This window comes from Globicephala melas, chromosome X (assembly GCF_963455315.2).
Source record: "Globicephala melas chromosome X, mGloMel1.2, whole genome shotgun sequence".
NCBI classification, from domain to species: Eukaryota; Metazoa; Chordata; class Mammalia; order Artiodactyla; family Delphinidae; genus Globicephala; species Globicephala melas.
Window position 1 is genome coordinate 58,922,079 of NC_083335.1, and position 16,706 is coordinate 58,938,784.

The following is a 16,706-nucleotide window of genomic DNA, read 5'->3' on the forward strand; positions in this document are numbered from 1 at the left end:
CCTATAAATTCTGCCCAAACCCTTGCCTGGGCGCGACTTCTCTGGCCCCTTTCTCTCGGACCAGTGAACCTCGCCCGGGAGCATTCCCAAATAAAGCTTGTTTAAGCTCTCCCCCGTTTCTTGGTGCCGTTCCTTACATTTGGTGCCGAAACCCGGGAGGGGTACGAAGCCCCGCGGGTTACCGCGCGGGCCGCTCCTCCCCTCCCCCAGGAGACAACTAGGGAACCACTACTCATCCACCCGATCTGGCAGAACACGGGGTAAGTGTCCCTCCCTTGTTCCCTCCGACCCTCAGAGTCCCTGCCCACTGGACTCCCTGTCCTTAATCGCGGCCGCGTCAGGGATTCCTCCGTCCTCTCTCCGAGCCTCGGGCAACTGTGGAGACGTCCCAATTGCTTGACTGCTCTCCGACCCGCCAGGCCTCGGGTGATTGTGGAGACGTCCCAATCACCTGACTGCCCTCTGACCTGCCGTGAACTGGAGACTCAGACCAGGGATGCCTCTCTCCCTCTCCATTCACTCAGGGACAGACTGGAGGTCATGGGAACCTCACAATCGAAACCAGATCCTAAGACGCCCCTGGGGTGTCTCCTAGCCAATTTTACAGCCCTCGGCTTCTCCCAAGATCTCCGTTGCCGACGGCTTATTTTCTATTCTGCTGTGGCCTGGCCACAATATCCTCTACACAATCAATCCAAATAGCCTCCTGAAGGGACTTTAGATTTTAACATCCTCCATGATCTAGATAATTACAGGACGGGCAAATGGTCTGAGGTCCCCTATGTCCAGGCCTTCTGGTATTTACACTCTCACCCTTCCCTCTGCGTCGATTGTTCCACTTCCCAGATCCTTCTTGCCAAACAAACATCTCCTACATCCAAGCCCCTAATTTCCTTTGATGATGACCCCTCTCCACTAGCCGACCCACCCGAATCTCTTGCCTCTCCCACCCCCAGAGCTCCTCTCCAACCTCCACCCTACCCTGAAGCAGTCCCTCCTCCTCCGGAACCCGCTCTGGCCCCTCCAACCGCTCCCCCACCTCCCTCAACAGTTTCTCCTCCCACACCCCTTGCTTCACCAATTAGTGCACATACACGCTCTCACGACTCCCAAGATCCAAATCTCCTCTGCCCTCTGAGGGAGGTAGCAGGAGCGGAAGGATTAGTTAGAGTTCATGTTCCCTTTTCCCTCCAAGATCTCTCTCAAATAGAAAAGCAATTAGCCTCCTTTTTGGCCGCTACATCAAAGATTTTTGCTACCTCTCTCAAGCTTACGATCTAACCTGGCACGACATCTTTGTGATCCTATCTTCTACTCTAACGCCTGACGAAAGGGAAAGAATTCAAACTGCTGCCCGAAACCATGCAGATCAGGTTCACCTTACCGACAACTCCATGCCTGTCGAAGCGACTGCCGTACCCGGCACCGATCCAGGCTGGACTTATCAGGATGGCCAAGATGGCCGTCGTAAACGCAACCTCATGATCCAATGCCTCCTGGCTGGCATGCAGGCTGCCACTCATAAGGTGGTCAATTTTGAAAAACTAAAAGAGATAACCCAAAAACCTAACGAAAATCCAGCTATCTTTCTCAATCGCCTTACAGAGGCCTTAACTCTCTACACCCGGCTGGATCCTGACACCCCGGCAGGGGCAGCGGTCCTAGCCACCCATTTTATTACCCAATCAGTCCTGGACATCCGAAAGAAATTAAAACGGGCAGAAGACGGCCCTCAAACCCCTATTCGAGATCTGGTAAAGATGGTCTTTAAAGTCTACAATGGCCGTGAGAATTTGGCAGAATCCAGCCGACAGGCTCGGATGCACCAGAAGGTGGTCCTCCAAACCCAAGCTCTTGTAGCCGCCCTAAGGCTGGCCATCTCCCATGGATCACAGCATCCACGGGGTCCGCAAAAGGCAACCCCGCCGGGGGCCTGATTCAAATGCAGAAAAGAAGACCACTGGGCTTGCCAATGTCCCAATCCCCGACCTCCTTCTAAGCCCTGTCCCAGCTGCGGGCTAACGGACCACTGGAAGAGTGACTGCCCTACGACTGGCCCTCCCTCAGCATCTCCACGCGGGGGGCAGGCTGACCCAACGGCATTACCACTCGAACTGCTGGGATTGGCTGATGACTGACGGCACCCGGACTCGAAGACCCCCATCACCCTCGCCGAGCCCAGGGTAATGCTACAGGTAGCGGGTAAGTCCATCTCATTTCTGGTGGACACGGGGGCTACCTATTCGGTCCTGCCTACCTATTCTGGGCCAGTTTCTCCTTCCCAGATCTCGGTCATGGGTATTGATGGCAAACCATCCTTCCCACTCCAGACCGGTCCACCCCCATGTCATATCAAAGGACTCCCTTTTACTCATTCCTTCGTAGTCATACCATCCTGCCCAGTTCCCTTGCTAGGCCAAGATGCCTTTTCCACTTAGGGGCCTCCCTCCAGCTGGTTAGACTTGACCCTAAGGTCCCCTCCTCCCAACTCCTGCTTCCTCTTCTCGGCCTGTCTCTAGAGCCCTCCCCCTCCTATTACCCTCTTCCAGTCACACCGAACCCAATCAATCCCCGAGTCTGGGATACTTCTAAGCCCATAATAGCAACACACCATTCCCCCATCCTCATCCACCTAAAGGACCCCTCCAAATTTCCATCAAGGCCCCAATTTCCCATCTCTGAGACTCACCTTAGGGGCCTACAACCTATTATCACCAGACTCCTAAACCAGGGACTCCTTATCCCCACTGACTCTCCCTGCAACACCCCCATCCTGCCTGTCTGCAAGGCCTCTGGGGATTATCACCTGGTCCAGGACCTCCGACTAATCAATGAGGCCATAATTCCTCTCCACCCAGTAGTGCCAAACTCATACACCTTGCTCTCCCATATCCCCCCATCCACAACTCACTTTATGGTTCTGGATCTCAAAGATGCCTCTTTCACTATCGCCCTACATCCCGACTCCTATTTCCTCTTCGCCTTTACCTGGACGGATCCGGATACTTATACTTCCAGTCAGCTCACCTGGACAGTTCTTCCCCAGGGCTTCCACGACAGTCCTCACCTCTTCGGTCAGGCGCTGGCACGGGACCTCACTTCCTGCTCCCTTACCCCCAGCACACTCCTTCAATATGTAGATGACCTCCTCCTTTGTAGCCCATCTTTCAGCCTCTCAAGACAACACACTGCAGATCTCCTCAATTACCTTGGCTCTCGTGGTTATCGGGTCTCCCCAGCCAACCCTCAGTTATCTGTATCTTCTGTAACCTACCTGGGGCTCCACCTTACCCCTACCACAAAAGGTCTAACAGCCGACTGCACCCGGATTATCCGTGAACTCCAGCCTCTGGAAACAGCAGAATAAATTCTCTCCTTTTTGGGCCTTATAGGATTTTTCCGACACTGGATCCCTAACTTTGCTCTCCTCGCTAAACCCTTATATCTAGCCACTAAAGAAACCCCTCAAGGACCCCTCACCTCTCCTTCCGCTGTTCGACAGGCCTTTCTCACACTCCATAATGCTCTGATAACTTCTCCTCCCCTTTCTCTGCCCAACCCAAACCGACCTTTTCACCTTTTTGTGGATGAACGGGCCGGAATAGCCACTGGACTCCTTGCCCAGCCTGTAGGGCCTTCCTACCACCCCGTGGCTTACCTCCAAACAGCTAGACCCAACCATTCGGGGATGGCAACCATGCCTTCGGGCCCTAGCAGTGGCAGCCGAACTGACCAAACAAACACTCAAACTGACTTTGGCCCACCCACTGACCGTGTTTTCCTCCCACCGGCTGGTCGACCTCCTAGGCCACAAGTCTCTCTCCCTCCTGGGCCCCTCCCACATCCAGGAATTCCACCTACTGTTCATTGAAAACCCTGCTATCTCCCTCGACCTCTCCCCCCGCCTAAACCTGGCCTCCCTCTTGCCTATCTCCAATACCGGGACCTCCCCTTCCCACTCCTGCCCCCAAGTCGTAGAGGCCTTCAGCCCGCCGAGGGAGGGACTCTTTGATACTCCATTGTTAAACACGGACCGCACCCTCTTCATAGATGGCAGCTCAATACTCGGTCCTGATGGACGCTGACGGGCAGCCTACGCGGTGGTAACTATCTCAACTATTATCGAGGCTAACAGCCTCCCAGAAGGAACGACCTCCCAAAAGGCTGAACTGATCGCACTTACACGAGCCCTTAACCTTTCCAAAGACCAAAGGGTTAACATCTACACAGACTCTAAGTATGCCTTTCTCATTGCACACAGCCATTCAGCACTATGGAGGGAACACGGATTTCTGACCACTAAGGGATCCCCAGTGGTCAACGCTTCCCTCATTGCAAAACTCCTGGAGGCCCTCCAGCTTCCTAAAGAAGTAGCAATTATCCATTGCAGGGGTCATCAACTTCCATCCAACCCAATAGCACAAGGTAACTCGAAGGCCGATTCCATGGCCCGAGAGCTTACAAAAGGGGATCCTCCAGCTCCACTCCTATTTTTCACCAGTCCTACCCAACCCACATATACCCGGCACGAGGAAGCTGCCTTACTATCAAAAGGGGGACACAAAGACAACAAAGGATGGATTTTTATAGACAACAAAATTGCCCTACCTCTGGCCCAAGCAGCCAGCCTCCTATCAGACATCCATAAATCCTTACACATTGGTCCAAAAGCAATGTTCCGTTTTTTGGACCCCCTCTTTCATCTGCCAGGACTTAGAGAGGCCATCTCAAAGATTCATATGGCCTGCCAAACCTGTGCATCCGTCTCCCCACAAGGATGCCTACGGCCCTGAATTCCTACACACCAGATGCGTGGACATCAGCCTGGTGAAGACTGGCAGATCGACTTTACCCATATGCCCGACTGCAAACACTTCCGATATCTGCTCACTCTCATTGACACATTTTCAGGTTGGATAGAGGCCTATCCAACAACTCGAGAAACAGCAGACACGGTTGCCACCATCCTGCTTCAACACATCATCCCCTGATTTGGTCTGCCAGTCTCCATCCAGTCGGATAACAGACCCGCCTCACCAAACTGTCCCTTGAGGTCCGTGTCTCATGGCACGACCTGCTTCCTCTAGCCCTTATCCGAACCCGAGCCTCACCTCGGACTCCTACTGGCCTCAGTCCATTTGAACTACTTTACGGCCGTCCTTTCCTCCTTCACGACCTACCAACCCAGAGTCCACCTCTAGCCTCCTACCTTCCCTACCTCTCCCTGCTTCACCGTCTTCTCCGCGAACATGCTGACCGTCATCTACCGAAAGTGACTGTCTCTGAAACTTCCTCTCTCCCTCTACAACCTGGAGATAGTGTCCTCCTCAAGGACTTACACCCCCAATTCCTTAAGCCACGGTGGACAGGCCCTCACACAGTGGTCCTCACCACCCCCCCAGTTGCCAAACTTCTAGGACACTCCTCCTGGTACCATGTCTCCTGTCTTAAAGTGGCCCCAATCTCAGAAAACTGGTCAACCCAACTTCTGGGTCCCACAAGATTATGGCTTATCTGCCGCCCTGCCTCTCCTCCTGCTACTTCTCCTGCCACCCAGGACTCATCAGACATCCCTATGGCGCTTCTACATCCACGGGACATGGCAAGCTGACGGTCGAGTTCATGCCCAGGTCCTGGGGACAGGAGACTGCCAACCAGGCGGATGTCAGGCCATGGTAACCATTACCTTCTCTTTCCCCTTCTTTCAAAATTTCTGGGTAGAGTACCCAGAAAAGCCCTCTGTCTGTTTTACTTATGATCAGACCAAAGACTACTGTCAATGGTGGGCTGATACCTATGGGGGATTTCCATACCACTCATGCAACATTCATGAAGCTAAATTAGACACCACAAACTCACTCCGACAATCCTATCTATTCACAAAGGATAAGAAGGGCCACCTATTTCTCAACATCAAGGGTCCCTGGGATCTTAGATGGGCACAAGGAATAGAAGGAAAACTATCGAACCAAAAAAGCTTCCTACCCTGTGGGGGCTAACAGGGTCTTTCGCTCATATATCAGTTTGATTCCCAAAGTTATCCAACAGTTGAGCAAACAAGCCACTGCCATCCAGGAAACAGAACAAGCCCTAGGACATCAACTACCCCACCCTGAACACAAAGAGGATCCTTTTTCTTGGTTGACCCTCGTCCGTCAAGCAGTACAGATACTCAACCACACAGGAATAGGTAACATCTCCGACTGATTTCTATGTGCCTCGCTTGGCTGGCCACCCTTCGCTGCTGTCCCACTCGACCAGCCCTTCAATTCTACTTCCTACACCTCCCAAAATCCACCTTTTTCTCCGTTAAAAGTCCCCATATTCCTTGTTTCAAAAAATCTCACCATCTGTTATGGCAGCTGCCCAAATCTAGCTGATACTGGGCTTCTTTGCATTTCATCCCTCACAGTAAACACATCAATTGAAGCACCACCAGGCATGTTTTTGTGGTGCAATGGTCCCTCACAAAAAAGATCAATTCTTCCTCCCCCTTCCCGTGTATCCCCGTTACTCTCGTCCCACAACTCACACTGTATAGCCAAGCCGAAATTTCCTCGCTAATCACACCGCCCTTTACCCGACGGAAAAGAGCTATCTTTCTTCCTCTGGTCGCAGGCATCTCTCTCACCTCCTCCCTGGTCACTGCAGGCCTCTGGGGGGGGGGGGGCTCTAACACATAGTGTTTCAACATCCCACAACTTAGAACATAAACTCCAGGTAGCCATTGAAGCCTCCACCACCTCCATCTCCTCTCTCCAGCGCCAAATCACCTCCATAGCCCGAGTCGCTCTCCAGAATCGATGAGTCCTGGATCCCCTGACGGCCGACAAAGGAGGTACCTGCCTCTTCCTACAGGAGGAATGCTGCTATTACATCAATGAAACAGGACTCGTTGAAGACAACGTAAACACCCTCCATTGCTTAAGAGAAGAACTCCAATGCAAACACCAACAGTCCGGCTCCCCAATTCCCGATTGGTGGCAATCCACCCTCTATACCTGGCTAACAACAATCTTAGGCCCCTTAATTCTCATCTGTATCTTGCTCATGTTTGCTCCCTGTTTTGTTAGGTTCCTTCACAGGCGCATGGAGGAAGTCTCTCGGGTGGCCACAAACCAAATGCTCCTCGGCCCTTACACCTTGCTTCCTACAGAACCCCCCACTGGTCTCCCCTAAGCCTCGGATCTCTGGTCGCCAGACTCCCCTTTTGATGCCCCCATTCAGCAGGAAGTAGCCAGAGATCGGAACGCTGCCTCATTACACCAAAGATGTCGGGATGTAAGACCAACTGGCCCGAGGCAGGGGAATGCAATCAGACTCACAGGTTGCATCAGACCAAAACTTTCCGGACCACCCAGTTCCAGAAACTGACCTGGAGACTTTCTGGACCACCCGGTTCCAGGAACTGACCTGGGAACTTTCCACCCGGCCCAGCCTTCCCACCTTTCAAGGGGCGGGACTAACGGTCCCAAGACTGATGCAAACAGCACCGGATATTTCCACGATACCCGAAGAGACCACCAAATAAGGAATAACCTGTGCCCTCCCGGATTCACCACACCCCTTTCCCTTCTTTCCCTATAAATTCTACCCAAACCCTCGCCCGGGCGCGACTTCTCTGGCCCCTTTCTCTCGGACCAGTGAACCTCACCTGGGAGCGTTCCCAAATAAAGCTTGTTTAAGCTCTCCCCCGTTTCTTGGTGCCATTCCTTACAATATAGACTTTGGGAAACCCCAAACTTCTAGGCTTTGGCTGTCATCATGGATATCAAGCACTGGAACTTTCTAAGTTTTAATTCATTACATCATTTCTTGATCCTGGAAACTTAGGATACCCTATTATAAGAAACACACATACTGACATAATGTGCATATATGAGGGAAATACTATCACTCAAATAAAACATCAACAAGGACAGGTGAAGACTCAAACCACACTCATCTAGTTGGTGGGGGTACACTTACTGTAGGGAGGCAGAATAGTACAGTGTTTAAGAGCACACACTCTAGAGCCAGATGTCCAAGTCTGAAGCTCACTCTAGCATTTATTAGCTATATGACCTTAGGCATTTTCAACAGCCTCTCTGACATAATTTTCTGTATCTGTGAAATGAGAATGAAACTAATAATGCCTACATTTTAGGATTATTATGATGATTAAATGAGTTAATATATGTAAAGTACTTAAAATAATGGTACATAATGTGTTACATAATCACCAGTTATTATTGTTGGTTATATAAGAAACATAAGGTAAGTATGACTTAATTAAATCCACAACCCTCTGATAAATATCTGATATTAAAGTGGAAAAATTGGAATCTTTTCTGACTATTTCTAATTGGAGAGCAGGTGGGCTTGTGAGGCAGGAGCAGAAAGATATAGGAAATCTTTCTTGTAAATGGGCACAATACTAAGAGAATATCTGATTCATAGATGGTGAGTAGATCCAGTGAGGGAATGGTCTTCCAATGGAGTGGTGAGGAGAGGGGAAGAAACATTTAGGTGATAAGCCTTGGTAGGTTGCTCTAGGGCTTGGGCAGGCAAGAGTAACTGTGCAACAAGCCCAGAGATAAGTGCCTAAGACGAATTTTACCCTCTTAAAAATGTTTTTCATTTTTTAAAAATTGAAGTATAGTTGAGTTACAATATGTTAGTTCCAGGTGTACAGCATAGTGGTTCCATATTTTTACAGATTATGCTCTATTAAAAGCTATTATAAGATAATGGCTATAATTCCCTGTGCTGTACAATATATCTTTGTTGTTTATCTATTTTATACATAGTATTGTGTATCTCTTAATCCCATACCCCTATATTGCCCCTCCCCCTTCCCTCTCCCCACTGGTAACCACTATCAGGGGAATCTATTGGCTTTTAGTATGAAAATTTTGTTATTCATTCATTCAATATACTAAATATTTTTCTATTAGAGTTAAGTTTCTAAACTTGGAGGTGTTCTAGAAAACAGCTATGAGTTAAAATTAAGTCATTATGATAGTCATAGATTAATTTTCATTTTCTTTCCAACTTCTATTCTGACTTGAGTGGTTGCTTTCTCAAAAACTGCTGGAAACAGAAAAAAAATTGACATAATTTAAAAGCAGCTTAGAATACTATCTTTGAAATTATTTATTAATCACTAGATTAAATTGTGTTAAATACTCAGTACTCATTTTTTTTTCCAAAATGAAAGAGGATAGCAAAGATGATTCTCAAAATGATATAATTTTAAATGTGGGTGTTGGTCAAACTGCTAACAGATATTTTTCACTAGCTTTATATAATAGAAATCATAGTTCCAGAGCACCTAAAACGTCCCTTCATTTCTCTTTCTCTCTGGCAGAAGAAACCTCATTTGTAACAGTAGTGTTCTATTGCTGTTTTTGCTGGGGTTTGTAGTAATACTGAAAAATCTTACTAAATTCACTTTCAAAACAAAAGAGATGGATTAATATCTTTTAACCAAGGCCAGTATGATGACAGCTGACATCTAGCAGTCTGTTTGATTTATAAGATGTTTTAACTTTTATTGAAGGAGAAATTCTAAATATAGTTAATTTGGATAAGGATAATATATAATAAGGACTAATATCTGACCTAATGATCAGACAAAAACAACATGCTTTTACATAACATATAATTATGTTATGAAACTCTAGATACTTCAAGATATTATCCAAGCAAATAATAATAGTTTTCAAATATAAAAGAGACATGTAAATAATAGCACATGTAACTATATCAGTTACATGACAAAAGAAAATCAGATCTGTTATCAGTCTGGCTATAAAGGGGCCAGTTGGTTCATGGTTATGCATTTATGGAAGTTCAGAAGTATCTAACTTTTCTCCAAAGCATCAAAGGTAAGTTGTCACTAGTGACTAAACTAGACTCTATGAGTTTTTTACAATTCCTTAACAATTTCTATCTCCACCATAATCAGTGTTTAGGTTTGTACTATTTTCTATTTTTCTTATAGTTGTCATGGGAACAAATTAATACATATTATGCCATTTTATTATCTTATTACAAATTTTGCCTTAAGAATGGAATCATTTTGCCCACTTCTTTCTTGTTGCAATATTAATTGCCAGAATGAGATACACTAGTTTTAATGCCCAGTTCAGTCTGTGAAAGGCTATAAACATTTAATAGACTCATAAACACAGACTTTAACCTTTTCAATATTCTGCATTTTGATTGGCTGCTCATACTACTTTATCCTTACAGGTCACTGAGACTGTAAACAGGAAGAATAGGAATGGATGTTGAATCATACTGCACAAACCCTGAAAAGGTCAAACTTATTCTTTCACCTGGAATATATAAGGTTTCATAATTTCAAGGAAGCTTTCTTGGATTTAATTGGTGATGGGTATAGACATAGGATAATATGTTTTTTAAGTGGTGGTGAGCACAAAGGAGATATTTAACTGGCTTTTCTATGAATTCCTGCATTATTATAGTGGAGTTACTTTTGGATTTCTCTTAATGAAGATAAGACATATTAATGGTTAAAATGCTTAAGCCAAGAGAATGGTATTACTATTTGCCTACGCTTTAGGTTAGGAAATCCTGGCACATCTTTGTGTGCCAGCAATTTTCAAAGTCGTTGTGACAACATGTTATTGTGTTTTTATGTATTGTGAGGGGTGTCACAAAGAATGTTACTAATGGTAACATTATTTGCCTCTTTAAAAAATAAATAAAAAATAAGTCAGAATAGATTCCAGGTTGTCTTGATGATATCACTCTCAAGTTCTTGCATTATAGTTAATGCCCAGGGAATTTTACATAGTCCTGGCGAAAAACATTGAGTTTGTTGCTCATTTAAGTGTCAACTGTCATGTACATTGCAGTGGATGGAAAAGGTGCTGTGAAGCACTGCAATAGTAGATACTAAAAAGGGAATTTTCTTTCCACTCTGTTCAGATAAATTTCAACCATATTAACATGTTCCTTGTAGTATAGAATATGTAAAAGGAGGAGGAATGAACAAAACAATAAGAGCTAATATCAAATGAGTACTTCCTATGTGTCAGGCACTAAGGTAAGCATTTAGCATGGGTTGTATTTTTAATTTTTACAGCCTTATTAGATATGTGCAATTATTATCATTCCCATTTTACAAATGAGAAAATTAAACACAGAATTTAAAGGACTTGTTCAATGTCCCACAGGTAGTTAAGCTGAAGACCTGGAATTCAAAACAGGGTCAAAATCCAGAGTACAAAAAAAAAAAACCTCTAAAAGCTGTAGTGATTTTAAAATTCTTGAATGTGGCAAGTACTCAATAAATGTTTGTTCAACTAGTGAATAGCTCTTGAATCATTAAAACCATATCTCCCCAGGAAGCCCATACCTAGTTTTTAGGGGATTATCCCTTGGGTACCCACTTAATTGCATTGTCTTTCCCTGGGTGGATCTGGGGCTGGCTTTGTGAACAAGCATCTTACAGGAGAAGACTATAAATCAAACCAGAAAGCAACCCAGGTAGATAACCAGAGTTTCCATAGTCACAGTGTGGGTTTAGGGGTGCTATAAGCACCAGAGACAGGAGATTAATTCTAGTTAAAGAAAAGCTCAGAACAGACTGGTTTTATTCAGACACTGCTGCCCACAATGCTGAAAAAAAAAAAGAGAAAAACCAGAAAATCAAACTTTAGATTCATGAAAATTACTGAATGACAGGAATAGAATTTGTACCAGCTGTTTTAATTATTAAAATTGTGCCTTGGTTTTTGAAATTAAAATCTTTATGGAGATAATTGTAGATGTATATGAAGTCGTAAGGAATAATATAGAAAGACTGGTGTACCCTTAACCCGGTTTAATCCAACAATATGACATAAATACATCTGGGTTGACTTTTGACAAACTCAAAATGCATTTGATCAGTCAATTAAGGTCCCTTTGGAGCATTGCTTGTTATTGCACTTATATGACTCTAACTAAGGTTTATCTCTGTTCCCTGAAGAGCATGAGTGACAGCAGTGGCAGTGTGTCCTAGAAGACTTAGGTAGGAAAAGAACATGGTCATATGATTGTCCACTGTGTTTCTAGCCCTTTCCCTTAAGATAATCATGCTCCTGCCTCCCATTACTCTGTGCTTATGAATGCAAATGCAGGACCACTGGGAAAAATTTTTTTAGTCCTCTGATTATTTTATCAGTGCTAGGGAATGTATTTTACACCGACCATATCTCCCCCCAGATAATTGGAAATTTTGAAGTAGTGCTACAAACCTCACTTTGTTGAATGCATTTGGAAGAGGGAAAACTGCATTAAAGAAAAAAAGAAGACAGTGTACATTCCACACTTAATGAGGTTTTGTTAGAGATTCAGATTCCTTCAACTCTGAAAATTATCCTAACAAGTTAACTAAACAGTCACAATTTAAACATCACTGCCATTTTCCCACAGGTTTCTGAATTCATAGAAATTATTTCATCCATTGCTTGTCAACAAAAAGGCACTGCAGGAAATCTCAATGAGGCTGGCTTTTAGCTGGGAACAATTTGATTACAAAAAGTGCTTGCCACACTCGTGGGGTTTTTTTCCTTCCCCGTTTAAATCGCCATACCCTTAAGCTTACCAACAGAAATTTCCGGTCTGGAAATGTATTTTCCATGTTCTTCTTTGCCTATTGTTTTTACCATGTCATTAATCTTATACAATGAAATCCATAGTGGGAGCAGAACAAATACACAGAATCTCATTTTGGAGTATGATTCTCAGCACCTGCTGGTGAGACTTTCACTCCTTAACTCAAGCACAAGTTACTAGTTGCAGAACTGTGGATAGACTAATCCTCTAATAGTGGAAGAGGTGAAAATAAGAGGAGGGAAGCATTTTGCGTTACTCATGTTACCTGCCATTTATCCCAGGTTTTTAAGTGTGGAAAGGAGGGACAGGAAGAGGGTTTTAGAAGCTTGCAATGTGCTTTTCCTTCTGTACTTTGTCCCTGTATAAAATTTTCCTTACAAAAATAATTCAAGCTCATCAGAGCTGAATTTAGTTTTAGGAATTTGCAAATACTGCTATGACACTCAGAGTCTATACACGTAAGTCAACTAACAATTGCATCTACTGGGGTTCAACAAAGATATGCAATATTATCAAAAGAGCACAAACAACTGCTGTGTTTGAGTATGAAAGTGTATTACAAAGAAGGAACAATAAAAATATAGAGTAGTGAGACCCAATTTGGCAAATAGTACATATCTCCAGCACTCCCAGTTCTCATTTAATTAACAGTTAGTTGTGTATATTTCTATCTTATTCCTATTTTCCCTAGGGATTATTAGCTCCTCAAAGCAAGGTACATACTCCACACCTTTCACTCCCCACCCCAATAATGTCTTGAAAATTGTATGCACTCAATAAATGTTTGTAAATTGGATGTTGTTACTATTTCTGTTCTACCAGTTACATATAAAATCTGAACATATTTATTCAGTTAAAAAATTACTGGGTTTTGAAATTCATATATTTGTATATGGAAAGGTGGAGAATAGCTTTAAGCTATTATTATGCTGCCTCATTCTTGTCACTTTTTAATTTGACATTGAGCTTTGAGCAGGCACTGCACAATTCTGACAGCCAGAGGCATGGAATAGGGTCAGGGCAGGCACAAAGAGTTTAAAATAACACATATTTTCCAGGAAATACACAGCTCCTTTGCAGGTATGTTGATTTTTTTGGTATTTTCCAGAAAATTTAAAAGAAAAATGCTTTCATACTATCAGGAGGTAATGATAATATAGTTTGTGCTGCTTTTACTAAAATAGGGGTTGCTATTTATATCATATATCTCATTGTCAAAAGGGTTAAAAGTGAGCCAGAAAATAAATGACTTTCTATTTAAGTATTAATGGTCTCTCTCCTGAAAGTCCCCTTTAGCTTAATATATTTTGTTGGACAAAAAGTTCATTTGGGTTTTTCCATAACATCTTATGGAAACACCTGAACGAACATTTTGGCCAGCCCAATATTTAAGACTTATCAAATCCATTTCTCTTCATCTGATCAGCTTGGTCATTTTTACAAAATACAGACATATGTGGGTGGTGTTAGTGGAGGCATGGGAGGAATTACTGGCATGGTGATTTATAGCTTAAAAACCATTCAATGGTTACTTTTAAAACAGTTACTCCAGAGTGTGTGCTGTGTGTGTGTGTGTGTGTGTGTGTGTGCACGTGCGCACACTTGCATGAGTGTATAATTAAAAACAACCAAGAGACTGTGATTTTAGAATTGGCTATTCTTCCATTTAAGCACTTTTAACAGATATGTGTAACAATTCTAATTTTAAATATTACATAATTTAAATGCACAATTACTTTTGAGTATCACTGGTCTGTCACTTAGTGAATAGCTTATTTTTCTACAAAAGTCTTGAAGACAAATTTAAGCAAAATTATCAAATGTATGAGAATTCATTTTTTTCCACTTATAAGACATGAGTTTAAAATGTAAGACTTTATCCCTTTACAATGTGAGCCCAGATACTTTCATGCTCTCCTACAGCAATGAATGAGACCCATGGCATATACTGCCCTTCAATTGTCCACAGAAACCCTATTGATATTAATGAGTTTTGCCCAAACTAATTGTGGTCATTTTATGTGGCCTGAAGTGGTCATTTTGCTGTGATTTGCATATTGGTTGCTGCAGGATATAATGTATATATCATTTCTAAAGTGCCTAGGGATCTTTACAGAGGAAAGGTGGTGCATAAATTGAAAAGATTATTATTGCCTTTATTTTAAATTCTTCTATTTGTGAGTTCTCTAAATCATGCATAAATACAGTACAAAGTGCAAATCAGATGTGCAGAGAAAACTCCAAAAATATTTTTTTAAACCAGCAATTTTGAAATTATCCAATTGTAGAAGTATTTTTAATCCATTGAAAACAAAGCTAGTCCATTTTCTAATTTGACAGACGACATCAAGCCAGGACTTGGAGAAGCATAGCACTAAGGGGTAGAAGGGAGTATAGGATTTGAACTTCCACTATGGGTGCAATCACTTCTATAACTACTCCTTAGTTCTCTAAGGAGGTCAGTGAGGAGCACCTAAAGAGCCAATATCATCAACGAATCCATGGACAGTGATGGAGGGAGGACTCAGTGTGGATGAAAGAGCTACTTTGAAATGTTACTTTAGTTTCACTTTTAATGTAAAATCTGGAGAAGTTAGGCTTTTCTCTCCCAGGATAAAACATGAAAAATGAAAGTTATTAAGGAAAATATGTTTATCTAGAATTTCAATTACTCTCACCCTTAAGGCTCAGCATTCAGAATTTTGGGTTAAATATACTTGGCTCTTCTTCCTATGATGAAAGAAATTCATCTGTTGAAAATTGCTGTTTACTGTTGAGCAAGTCAACCCCTATCACTTAACAGTGGCTATTGTACACTATTTTGAACACAGTCCCTGATTATGACAATAGATATCACTAATCTGATTTTTTTGTTATTTTTCTAGGCCACCACAGGTTCAAGACAGACCTCTGTCTTTGATTCTTGTCTTTTCTACAGGTGTACATACATGCAATTCTGTGGGAACAAAGAAGAAAAACTGATGTTAATTAAACATGAATATTACCAACAGCACCACAGGTAGACTGAATAGTAAAACATTAAAACAATATATACCTCTGTGCAACATGTCCACCTAGATAACGTTTTTCTGCAGTTTGGAATCATGTGTCATTTGAAGCCAAATAAGCTACTGCCCCTGGTCCATAATCCTCTATTTTCTGTGCTTTAAAAATATGATATCAAGCAGTGATTTTAGCAGGTAGAATGGGTATCTATGTGGTTTTCTGTGCTCAAAATGCAAGTATTATGGAAGAAATAATCTTTTACCAGATATACATTCTGTGTAACAAATCTCTTTTTAATATTCGTCTGGTGGGGAGATACATTACTTTCCATGCTCACTTTTATAGGAGGGTTTTCCATTTCTATGAAAGGGGTCAGAGGAAAGACTGATCTCACATCTAGTCAAATCTGGGAGATAATCAGCCACATTATAATGAGATTCTCCTGTATGTGAAAAATAACTGGGAAGATAAGAAGCGATCAATATTAAAAACATTTATGACCCCCATTCCTGCCAAAAATCTATGCTGATAGACATTGTTTACAAGATGACAATGCATGCAAGCAGTCAGTTCCGTGTGTGTGTGTGTGTGTGTGTGTGTGTGTGTGTGTGTGTTTGTGTCAGAGTTTGGGGGAGGATCACTCAAAGTAGTTATTGTTTTTTTACATTACATAGGAAAAAGAAAGTTTGATAAGAGTGATTTTTTTCTCTTTCCAACTGGCTATACCAGAATAGTATGGACACAGTCTGAGTAGCTGGAAAGATGAAAAGACATACTTAATGAATTGGTCAATGAGTTGATTTCCTTCCTGTCTTTGAGCACAGTCTGCTTTCTGTTAAATCATCTAGTCTGTGTGCAAGTACAGGGATAGAGGGAGGGTGTAGGGAGAGGGGGCATGTTTACAGTTGTGAGTGTGTCTATGCACATATATTAAATAATGTAGAGTTTCACCCAAAAGCAAGTTGTCCCATGATTCCCTTAGAGAGTGAAGCCACATCATAATAAGGCCTTTTTGATAGTTAACAAGCTCCCTTGAAAAGCATCCAAGATGAACCCATCTTATACTAAATCTTCCTTGATAAGAGAAC